This window comes from Eptesicus fuscus, chromosome 4 (assembly GCF_027574615.1).
Source record: "Eptesicus fuscus isolate TK198812 chromosome 4, DD_ASM_mEF_20220401, whole genome shotgun sequence".
In the NCBI taxonomy this organism is placed as follows: Eukaryota; Metazoa; Chordata; class Mammalia; order Chiroptera; family Vespertilionidae; genus Eptesicus; species Eptesicus fuscus.
Window position 1 is genome coordinate 46,882,706 of NC_072476.1, and position 12,598 is coordinate 46,895,303.

The 12,598-nt window shown below is 41.9% G+C and overlaps 1 long non-coding RNA gene across 5 annotated transcripts in view; it reads right to left on the minus strand.

Annotated features, from left to right (window-relative positions):
• The window catches only part of LOC129148844 (uncharacterized), a 31,856-nt gene that overhangs the window by 5,731 nt on the left and 13,527 nt on the right, over positions 1-12,598 (minus strand). Inside the window, exons 4-5 of one of the 5 annotated variants that reach the window (XR_008555827.1) lie at positions 11,789-11,939; positions 2,619-2,824 (exon numbers count right to left, since the gene is read on the minus strand). This is a non-coding gene — a long non-coding RNA (uncharacterized LOC129148844). Of the gene's footprint in view, positions 1-2,618; positions 2,825-6,197; positions 6,289-11,426; positions 11,940-12,598 lie in introns of those variants that run through there. The other 4 variants (XR_008555826.1, XR_008555828.1, XR_008555824.1 and 1 more) reach the window with 4 other exon arrangements.

A 12,598-nucleotide genomic window follows, 5' to 3' on the forward strand; every position in this document is an offset into this window, starting at 1 on the left:
TTGTTTTTGAAAAGAACTTCTTTCCCTGGTTTGGCTCAGTGGATAGAGCATCAGCCTGGGGACTGAAGGGTCTTAGGTTCGATTCCGGTCAAGGTCACATGCCTGGGTTGCAGGCTCAATCCCCAGTAGGGGGCATGCAGGAGGCAACCAATCGATGATTCTCTCTCATCATTGATGTTTCTATCTCTCTCTTCTTCTCCTGTCCTCTCTGAAATCAATAAAAATATTTTTTAAAAAAGAACTTCTTAATTTTTAAAAATCAGAAATATAATCTGTATTGTTCTTAAGAACGTTCTTATTAATTCCCTGTCATGGATGAAAGGATTTTTTTTGGACTATAATTTCAGAAACTAAATTACTAACAAATACTAATTACTATCTTGAATCTTTAAATACATTTTATTAAATAAGCATGCTGGATGCTGGTTTGTTTTTCTTTCTTTAACTGACCTTGTAAACTTTTATTTTAATTGGGAAAGTTGTTTGTCTCATGGCATCTCTCATACTGAATTCTTTAACAGAAGAGGTTCTATTAAAAAACAATAAGCACATCCACAGTACTTCTCCAATCACTCCTTATTAAAATCATAAGTTCAGTTTAGCCCCATAACTCTATTCCACAAGGTCCACATGCGGGGGGGGGGGGGCTTATAGGGTTTTTGCCACCCTCCAAACAGGCCCCACCTGCGATAGGCCTGGGAGCCCTAATTGTTCCAAGATATACAATGAAACCAAAAATCAAAACTCCAAAATTAGGTATTATAGCTACTAGTAGAAGGTGTCCATTCCTTTTTTCCACTTAAAAATTGTATATCATACTAGAGGCCCGGTGCATGAAACTCATGCATGGGGGGGGTCCCCTCAGCCCAGCCTGCACCCTCTCCAATCCGGGACCCCATGGGGGATGTCCGATTGGGCCTAAACCAGCAGTCGGACATCCCTCTCACAATCTGGGACCACTGGGTCCTAACTGCTCACCTGCCTGCCTGCCTGATCGCCCCCAACTGGCCCCCCCACACCGGCCTGGTAGCCCCTCACTGGCCCCCCCCCCCCCCGCCAGCCTGGTCACCTCCAACTGTCCCCCCTGTGGGCCTGGTTGCCCCACGCAGCCTGCTGCTTGGTCGTTTGGTCGCCCCTCACTAACCCCCTGATGGCCTGGTCACCCCACGCAGCCTGTTTGGTCGTCAGTTCGGTTGCGATGGTCGCTTAGGCTTTTATATATATAGATTGCTGATCATGTTTTGCGCCCAAGAACAAGTCTTGAAAACTACTAGTAAGGCTTTTGCCATGTGCAGGAGCCCATGTCTAAGGAGTCCAGGTAATGACATTATTTTCTGGTTAAAAGATTGAGATCTCTGAAAAAACCCTTTCCCACATAATGAAAACCTCCCCTTTAAAGTTGGCCTTCTCTCCCCTATTCACTCTGCAACCTTGCTCTGTAGCATTTCCCTCTGTCTACTGAGATTTAATTTACAATGATATGCTTTTGGCTATTTATAAAATTAACTTTTTACTTTGATAAAATTGCAGATTCATATCTAGTTATAAGAAGAGAGATCTGATGTAACCAGTTTCCCAAAACTATAGCAGGATATCCCAACCAGGATATTGACATCGACACAGTCAAGACACACACGACCTTTTCATCACCGTAAGGATCCTTCATGTTGCCTTTTATAGCCAGCATTTTCTTTCTTGGTGTCATATATTTACCATATATTCCAAATGAAGACCTTTCCATGACTTTTACATGCCTTCCCCTCAGTTTTGCTTAGGAGCTTATTAACAAACTAGTGACCCGGTGCACGGATTCATGCACATTGAAAGGAAATTAGTTAGAAGGTGGCCAGAGGGGTGGAACTGGGTGAGACAGGCTGGATATGCCCTGGAGCCAACCTCCCATGGTCCCTCCCCGGCCGGCCACACTGGAGGTGGCACTGTGGCTCAAAGGGCATCTGTGGAGTGAGCAAGGACCCTCCGGCAGGTGGGGTCCCTTGGCCTGGCTTGTGGGGATCGGGCCGAAATCAGCTCTCTGACATCCCCCAAGGAGTCCCAGAGTGCGAGAGGGCACTCTGCAAAGTTGCTGTTGTACAGGGTAAGGAACGCAAACACAGGTGTGCAGTAAATCAGATTCAGAGCCAACAGTGCCCCAGCAACAACATAACCCACAGCCAAAGGTGGAATCACGTGGCCCTGTGAGGAATTGGGCTCCTTCCTCTCTGGTTTCAGGGTGCATCACCCGAGAATTGCCACTGCCAAGTCACTGCAGCTCGGCAGCTCCTGCATTGATCATCTGCCCCCTGGTGGTAAGTGCGTGTCACAGTGACTGGTAGGATGGTCGGACACTTAGCATATTAGCCTTTTATATATATAGATGCTTAAAGTTACCAAAAAAAACCTATTTTTCAGAGCTGTCAAACATACTGTCTCATATATTCCTAAAACTGTACTTGACTACATTTTAGGAACTCTAGGTAGAGTAACAGAATATAAGTTTAAATAGGGATTTAGAGAAGTGCCCAGATAGCAGAGAGGCATCCCGGAACTCCAGGGCCAAACCAGATGGTTGGCAGGCAGGGCAGTCAGTGTTAGCAACCTGGATGGCCAGAAGTCACCAATCATGTGATAGATACCATCACTGCCACCCGCTGCCTCCTCCAATACCTCTTCTCCTTCTTCCTCTCAGTTAAATGGCTCATGTAAAAGCCTACATGTCCTGGCCCTTCTCACAGTTATATTTGATGTGGCAAGTATGGACGCATAGGGTTGCCTAGGGCCTCTGGGAAGTCTCTAGAAGAAAGTGGCAGGCTTTTCTTACTCCTTCCTGAGAGAGAAAGAGAGAGAGAGAGAGAGAAACTTCTAGTTTGTTTAAGCCATGAGATTAGGTTTTTTCTGTTATATGTAGACAGCAGTTCAAACTCACATAGGCAAAGGCAATTCTGATTTGAGGCTTGAGACTGCTCTTTTGATTTGGAAGAAATATTTTCAATAAGCTTTTTGATCATCTATATCAGTGGTCAGCAAACTGCGGCTTGCGAGCAACATGCGGCTCTTTGGCCCCTTGAATGTGGCTCTTCCACAAAATACCACGTGCAGGCGCGCACGTACAGTGCGATTGAAACTTCACGGCCCATGCGCAGAAGTCGGTTTTCAGCTCTCAAAAGAAATTTCAATTGTTGTACTGTTGATATTTGGCTCTGTAGACTAATGAGTTTGCCGACTACTGATCTATATATGTAAAAGCCTAAGTGACTGTTCAACCATTCAACCATTTGACCAGTAGCTATGATGTGCACTGACCACCAAGGGACAGACACTCAACTCACAGGCATGGAAACATGGAACAGACTGATGAATCTCAGAGGGAAGGGAGGAGGGGGGAGGGCGGGAAGATATTAACCAAAGATCTTATATGCATACTAGAGGCCCGGTGCACGAATTTGTGCACCGGTGGGGTCCCTCGGCCTGGCCTGTGGGGATTGGGCCGAAACTGGCAGTCCAACATCCCCCGAGGGGTCCCGGATTGCAAGAGTGCTCAGGCCAGGCTGAGGGACCCCACTGGTGCATGAATCCATGCACCAGGCCTCTAGTATAAAATAAAGAGCCTGAAACAATTACAGACTGAAGGGTTTGAGAAAATTAGAAGGTAAATAGCTCTGTGGAATGGTGCAAAATTTTATCTTCCTTTGAGTGAAGCTGAAAGAATGTTATAATGTTAACGGGAGAAAGAGCAGGAAGAAAGGACTTCCTCTCTTTTAATTAAAAATTTTTTTTTCCTTTTTAAAAAAATATATTTTATTGATTTTAGAAAAGAAGGGAGAGGGAGAGATAGAAATATCAGTGATAAGAGAGAATCATTGATTGGCTGCCTCCTGCATGCTCTCTACTGGGGATCAAGCCCACAACCCAGGTATGTGTCCTGACCAGGAATTGTACTATCATCTCCTGGTTCATAGGTTGATGCTCAACCACTGAGCCACACCAGCCAGGCCATCCTCTCTTTTGTTTTTTTGTTAATCCTAACTGAAGGATATTTTTCCACTGATCTTTTTTTTTTTTTTTTTTTTTTTTTTTTTTAGAGAGAGAGTGGAAGGGGAAGAGGGAAGGAGATGGATGGGGAGGGAAGGGAAGGGAAGGGAAGGGAAGCGAAGGGAAGGGAGGGAAGAGGGAGAGAGGGGGGAGAGAGAGAAAAAGAGAGAGAGAGAGAGAGAGACTGAGAGAGAGAAACACTGGTGCGAGAGAGACACATCAATTGGTTGCCTCCCACATGTGCCCCAGCTGGGGCTGGGGATCAAACCTGCAATTCAGGTTCGTGCCTGTGACTGGGAATCAAACCCACGACCCTTTGTGGTGCTTGGGCCCATGCTCTAACCACTGAGTCATACTGGCCAGGGCTAGCATAATGCTTTTATAAAGTATTCCATGTTGTTGCATTAGTAGTTCATTCCTTTTTATTTTTTAACCCTCACCTAAGGATATTTTTTTTTAAGGTTTTTTATTTTTATTTTATTTTATTTTATTTCATTGATTTTTTTACAGAGAGGAAAGGAGAGGGATAGAGAGTTAGAAACATCGACCAGCTGCCTCCTGCACACCTCTCACTGGGGATGTGCCCGCAACCAAGGAACATGCCCTTGACCGGAATCGAACCTGGGACCCTTCAGTCCACAGGCCGACGCTCTATCCACTGAGCCAAACCGGTTTCGTCACCTAAGGATATTTTTGCATTGATTTTTTAGAGAGAGTGGGAGAGAGAAGGAAAGACAGAGAAACATTGATGTGAGAGAAACACCGATTGGTTGACTCCTGCACAAGCCCCGACCAGGGCCAGGACCGGGGTGGAGCCTACAACCAAGGTATGCTCCCTCTCCCTCTCCCTCTCTCTTTTACTCCTCAGCATCTATTTTTCCTCTGGTAACTTGAAGCCATTTTCCTTCAGGAGTACTCCTTCCTCACTCTCATCCATGCATTTGGGTGGGTTTAATTCCTCACCTCCAACCCCTTCACCCTAGCCCCCAACTCTTAGAACATTTGTCACAATGATTATTTAAGGGATAAGCTAGGAACCTAAGCCAGGGTCAAAAGAGCCAATGCTAGGATATTTGCTGGACTTATTGGGACAGAATTGCCTTTTTCTGCTCAGCGTGCTAGTGCTAAGAACATAGCCAGGAGATCCTGTGCCTTCTCACTCCAACAGCCTGCCTGAGAATGGAGCCAAAAGAGAGGAACGGGGTAAGAGATGAAAATAAAAACCAACAGTTCTGATCATACTGTTAGAGCCCTGGAATCCCACGGAGCATTGAACCATGGGTAGCCCCTGGATTTTTCATTATCTTAGCCAGAACTTTCTCTTTTACTGATGGTGTTGTTACTCTTTTAAGACCATCTTGTCTGCCTCTTGCAATTCTGAATCCTGACTAATACACTAAGTCTGGTCTTGTACTTGGGGAATCAAGCAAGCGGTCTATACCTACATCTTGAATGTATGGTCATTGGGAAAGAAGAGTGACATGAAAAAAATTGTAAGAGAGCCCTGACCGGTTTGGCTCAGTGGATAGAGCGTCGGCCTGCGGACTCAAGGGTCCCGGGTTCGATTCCGGTCAGGGGCATGTACCTTGGTTGCAGGGCACATCCCCAGTGGGGAGTGTGCAGGAGGCAGCTGATCGATGTTTCTCTCTCATCGATATTTCTGACTGTCCCTCTCCCTTCCTCTCTGTAAAAAAATCAATAAAATATATATTTTTAAAAAATTGTAAGAGAGTAACAGATGGTTGGCAGGAGTGGAGCAGCAGTCCAAAGCAAGAGGGTGACCTGGGGCTGGAGATGGGAGCTTAGGCCCCACTACTTTGGCCCTAAACAAGAATGACCTCTGACACCTGAAGAACTTGAGAGCACTCCAATTACACTAACAAAATCAATATATCATGAATGAAATATGATATCTGCAGAAAACTGTCTCATAAGTCCAAGTGGGAAGAGCTGAATCAGACAGTTGGCTAACATTAGTCACATCTCTAGAAAAACAATGAGTCAGCAAGACATAGAGGAAAGCCTGGAAGAGAACTGAGATGTAGAATTTGGCACAGCCTCTCCTATTCCCATAGACTGGAGACACACTGAGCCGCCAGCCTGACCATCTTCTTGGCACTGCCTCCAAGGAGGACCTTTAACCTTCAAAAATCACTTCACTTAGGCTTCATTTCAATTCAACTGTCCAAGCAACCTGAAGGTTACAGATTTGCATGCCATGGAGCTTTCCGTCAGCATTGTTAGGGCTGATGCAAGGCCCTGCAAAGGAGAAGGGGAGGTTCCAGATCAGAGTCATTTGAGAGAGTGAGTGGAAAGTCAAACAGCACCCAGGAAGCCAAGTCCAAACCCCAGATCTGGATGGTCCTAAGCAGAACCAGAACTCGGGGGAGGGGTGTGGAATTGGAAGGGGGTTGTTGGGTGAGGGGCTACACTGTCTGAGTCAAAGACACAGTAATAAAAGATCAGGTGATATTTGAAGAGATTTTGGTAATTGTTCTAATCTACATCTGGCCTTTGTTGGCGAGGGCTCTGAGAAGTGGTGCTGGGTTAAGGACAGGGCCCACTTCTCTTGGTTCTAGTTTTTTGCCTGCTCCCACTACGGACCAAATCCAGATTTTCATTAATGTTGGAAATACCATTTAAGAATATTATTCCTTTGTCCTAAAGCTTTTTCCCTCAAAGAATGCAAATGTCCACGAAGAGCATTACTACATTAAATTTCATCGCTCATCTAGACAGTCTTATTGAGAGATTTCTTTTTTTTTAAGCAAAAATTAAATGCCCTCTATTTTACTACTTAAATGAACTTCATTGTTTTTACTACTAAAAGACTTCTAAAAGTGAATTTTCCTAACTTTCGATATAAAAAATTCATGCAAATCAATGAAGGACTTACTCTGGGAATACATAATGTATGCAATTTTTATGCTTAAAAAGCCCAAGCCATATTATTATTAATATGCAAAAATGGATTATTACTTTCCTTACATTTGGCCATAGATAGCATTATTTTCATAACAGTGGGGTAAGTGAACCATAAATTTGCAGTTTCCAAAATTATATAAGTCTTAAAGATTATCTACCTCAACCTGGTGTGGCTCAGTTGATTGGAGCATCCCATGCACTGAGGGTCTCAGGTTCAATTCCTGGTCAGGACACATACCCAGCTTGCAGGTTCAAGCCCTGGGACATGTGCAGGAGGCAACCAATCAATGTTTCTCTCTCACATCAATGTTTCTCTCTTCTTCTCTCTCTCTAAAATCAATTTAAAAAAAATTATCTACCTCTGGCTTTTGAGTCCCATTCTTTAGAAGTATTCACTTGGGAAAGAATGGCAAATAATGACCAGCACACAGACTGCCAGGTTTCAAAAGAACTGCTGTTTTGGCCTTGTTTCAGTACCTACATTAAAGTCTGTTTATTTAATTTTCTACAGAAGAGAATCTGCATTGCTAACCTTGGCATGTACAGCATGCATCCTAATTTAGGTAAAACACCCATGCCACCAGAGCTCCATAAAAGCTATACAAAAACATATGTTAGTTTTCAGAAATGTAAAGTTTTACTTGCAAAGCATCAGCCCACTCTGCTCCGGTGCTAGGCTTCTCACTGCTTGCTTCCATTGCCCTGCTTCTGCCTCCTTCTCGCTGACCTCCTCTCTCTTCTGTTCTCCCCAGTAACCCCCTTTCCTTTACTTTGAGCAAATTAAAAACCTCTGTGTGTCCTGGCACACCTTCTCCCGGCTCTCTTAATTAAGTAAACATATAATACATGGGGATTAACTCTTCCCTGTTTTACAAAATAAAACTCTCTGCATTTCCTCTTTTTGTAAAAATACATCATGGAAATCTCTCCAAGTCAATTGATAGAGAGCTCACTCATTTTTTAAAATATGTAGTAGTCCATGTTGCTTAATAGTATATGATGTGGCCATTTAGTCAATTATTTCCCTATTGATGGGCATACACTTTGGTTCCAAATTTTTGTCACTACAGAAAATGCTGCAAAAAAAGTTTTTTTATGTCTGTTCTTATGTACTAGTGTCTTTATTTCTAAGGACTCCTGGGGGTGAGATTACTGGGGCAAACATATGCATATTTTTTCTTTTAAAACTAACTGCCAGATTGTTTTCCCAGTGGACTGTTCCAAATGTAATGTATGATCATGCCCTCTCCTGCACTCACCTCTATTGCCACCCACCATAGCAGTTATTAGCCAATTATTGCATCTTGGTAAAAAGCTATTGCTAAGTTTTTAATATTCATCTTTGTTAATTTTATCTATTACTTCCAGACACATTACCTCAAAGTTTTGTGTCTAAAAACAACATTGACTATCTCTGGAGAATTCAAATGGAATAAAAGGGTACTCAAAGATAAGTAAAAGTTTCTTTTCTACCCTAGAATTCCAGTTTCATCTACTCATCCACCTACCCAGAGATAACTATATTTTATAGTTTAAAAATATTTCTAAGCCTATACTCTTTTAATGTGGAAGAGTTCCTCAGTCTTTCTGTAGATAACATTTTTATAAAAACACAAATCAAATAATTCTACATAAAGTTTCTAGTATGTCCCTTGTCTCTTTCACTTAACATCTTGGACATTTTCTATTCAAGTACATATTTATCTATTTCATTTGCTTTATTACAATATACTGTATCAGTCAGGTTACGCTAATGATAACAAACGACACCAGAGTCCCAGTGGGTCTACACAGCAAATGTTTATTTATTGTGTATGTGAAGCCTGCTGTCCTCCCTATGAAGGCTCAGTGCCCTGACTGCTTCTGTCTTGTGACTCTCCCTCCAGTGCGTGTTTCTACAATTGTTGCACCAGAAGAGAGCGTGGAGGTCTCACATGATCTCTGAAAATGCTTCTTAAATTTCAGGGATCAAAGGGGATCACATCAGCATGCCCAACTTCAAAGGGGCAGGGAAGGGTATTCCTCCCTGTACTCAGAAAGGGATCAAGAAACATGGGTGAACACAGAAATACCTACCACCTATATCATTGAGTAAATATAGTATAATTTATTTAAGTAATCCCTTATTGGTGGACATTTAGATTGTCCCTGGGTTTTTTCAAAAATCTTTCTACATTTATTTTTGCAAACTTGTGTGAGTATATCTGGAGTGTAAATTCCAAGAAATGGATTTGCAAAAACAAAAGGAATGTGCATGTCAAGTTTTGATAGCACTGGGCTGCTGTTTTGAGATAAGTTCAAGAGGCGTGAAGAGAGGAAGCCACACAATACAGGACACAAAGGGAAGAAAGAGATGGGAGAGATTTGGAGAACAGACTTCAAGCTTGCCTTTCTAATTCACAGGCCCTTGGAATCCTGGCTATTCATATCCACTAAACCTCAGTATGTGTTCAATAAGCTCTTATTTTTACTTTTGCATGTTTGAATGGGATTCTGCTACTTGCCATAAGTTACATCAAACTTTGAGGGGCACAGGAGAAGGGATGGCCTGATCCTTACTCTCATTTCAGTTTTCAACCTAGTAGAGAGCTGGGGCAGGGAAAGAGCTGAGCACTAATAGAACCCCAACCTTCCCCACTAAACCAGTGTTTATGAGTTGAGCTGCTTTTCAATCCAGCACCCATGGTTGATGGAAACGAAGCTTCCCCACATCTGGAACAGGAGCACAAACTAAGAAAAGTCTTGCTTTGAAATTCCATCTCTGCACCAGAGGAAAGCCCAGCTCAGATTTCACTTCACAGCAGCTTTATCAACTGCTATCAGAGCTCGTTCTGATCTCCAGCTTTTCTACATTTATAACACAGGGCATACAAGTCAGTCCACATTTGGTTTTGTATTATTCTCTCTTTGTCTTGTCTCTAGAATTGGATTTAAGGCTGAGTATGGGGAAATATTTTATATTTATTTTCTACAGGGCCTTGCAGATATGACACTCAATAAAGGTGCAACTGTTGACCGAAGCCATGCAAACCTGACTTAACATGAGTGTACTATTTATAAACCACAAATGAAGTGAAGGACAACTCGGGTAAAACCAACATGTGGTTCCCATTTGCCAGGTTTCCCAGGGAATATAGATTATTGCCTTGATGATAAAACTGCAGCTATTCTGAAAACTGACAGCAGACACCTTCATGTGCCATTCTAGTAGCTACAGACTATTTTCTTAGACTTTATAAACTTCACATAAGTAAGCCTACCCATACTCTAAAGTAGATTGATAGGATATGGTACTCACCCTATCAGTCATCACTTTTATTTCTAAAGTATTGGAATCATCTTTCTCCCTTTCTTGGAAAATCACTCTATAAATGTTGTATATCATTCCCACGCATTTTTCCTATTTTTACCAAAATAATATATATCTATAAATGACCTGTGCTATTTCTGTGCATGCATGTTTTACATTTTACATGTTGTCATATTCTACTTATCATTCTGTTACGTCCTTTTTCTCCTCTTTACAATACGTGTTTTTAATTTATCTCATATCAATATGGTAACTCTAGGTCATTTATTAAATATCTAGAATTGCATTTCAGTAAACCCATTTTCCTGTTGATGCACATTTAAGTTACTTCCAGTTTTTCCCAGGTTCAAAAAAAAAATGCTGCAAGAAGTGTTCTTATTCATATCTTCATACCTCAGTTGCAGGCTCAATCCCCGACCCTGGTTGGGGCACATGCAGGAGGCAACCAATCAATGTGTCTCTCTCACATCATGTCTGTCTCTCCCCCCTCACTTTGACTCTCTAAATATCAATGGGAAAAATATCCTTGGGTGAGAATTAACCAAAAAATAAAAATCTAGATGTGGGAAACTCTACAAGTCAAATCAAAAGTTGTAAAGAAAAAGATAGGGCAAGAGGAGAACAGAGGGGCGCTTGAAAAATTGGAAGAGACTTAAAAGATGTCTATATTTTTTAAAGCAAGTTAAACTATAGGGTTTAGAGATACAACCTAGGTGATATAACTTTAGAGAAAGCAAGGAAATGACCATAAAAGTCAAGATGTGGTTACTTTTAGGTGAAAGGGAAAGGATTGAGATTGGGACAGAGTAAATGGAGAAACTCTGGTGTGGCCATAGAGTAGACCCAATAGGGGTACAGCAGAGAACAAGACCAAGTGCCCAGCTCTCAGGGAGTCTGCACTCTATTGGAAGAGATAAGCCAATAAATGCGTAAGACAATGACAGTTAGTGGTAAGTGCTATAAAGAAATGTAAAGAATGATGATCCCAAACCTCTAATTAAGTGACAACTGAGTTTTACTCTTAACATAAAATATATGGAAAATGTAATTATTTGATAAAGTAACACTTTTTTAATATTATGGTCAATAAAGAGAAAAAAAATAAAGAAAAAAAGGAAGGAAATGAAAAGAGAGAAAGAAATAGAGGCACATAAAGCAAGGCCAAAGGCTGATACATAGAGGAGACACCCACAAAGGCATAAAAGAACACCCACACCCACAGGGTCACAATTTTATAGAGTAAAATTTTTACTACTGCTATGTATTCATGACTGTAGAGATAGGGGAGCTTTCCCCTTCAGCTGATCTTAGGTCATTCCAGTCCTCACTTTGCCTTAAGTTTGTTCCCTATTTGCACCTTGGGCCAAAGTGACACTTTAGGACAACACTTCTGAGAGCAGATTTCGTAAGGAAAATGAGGGTCTGAGTGGACAAGTATACATTCCCAGAGGAGAAAGAGCATGGAAGGGGCTGAGAAGGTATGCAAGCAAACGCCCCAATTCAGCCAAAACTGATTGGACATACCAGGACCTTCTCCTCGTAGCCAGGCAGCATACCCAAGTGGAAGCCAGAGAATGCAGAAGGTGGCGTGGAAAGGCATTCTCCCTCTGTTCACCTTGGAAGGTTCATTTATAGCTCGCTTCTCTGCATGCAAAAAGAAAATCAATCTCACCACCTACAGTAATAACAAAAAAGGCAACAAATGATTGTGGTTTTTAATCTCTTCCTCTTGCAGCAGCTTCAGTTTGTCCTGATGTTGCTACATTTATTAGAAATAACTATCTAAGTCAATAAAACCACAAAAAGTTAAGCTTTATCTCATCTGAAAACATGAATCCTAAATGTAGTCACAATTCACTTTAAATATATAGTTATAGATTATATAATAATTATATAATAATTAATTGATAGTATAGCTCATATTTTGAGTTACAAAGATATAGTATATTAACTTTAATTTGCAGACTGCGAAAGGACAGAAGATCATAGGAGCAATAATCCACCATTTGACAGTAAGACCTAAGCCAAATGCTATCTCACATGTTTTTTAGTGATAAAATTTTTTTTTTTTTTGTTAACCAGATTTTATCCTGGTTATACTAGTAAATGTAATATAAAAAAGTGCCCTAGCCGGTTTTGCTCAGTGCATAGAGCATTAACCCTCGAACTGAAGGGTCGAGGGTTAGATTCCAGTCAGGGGAATGTACCTGGGTTGCAGATTCCACTGCAGCCTGTCGGGGCTCATGTAGGAGACAACCAATGGATGTCACATTGATCTCTCTCTCTCTCTCTCTCTCTGTCTCTCCCCACCCCCTCCTCCCCCACTCTCACTCT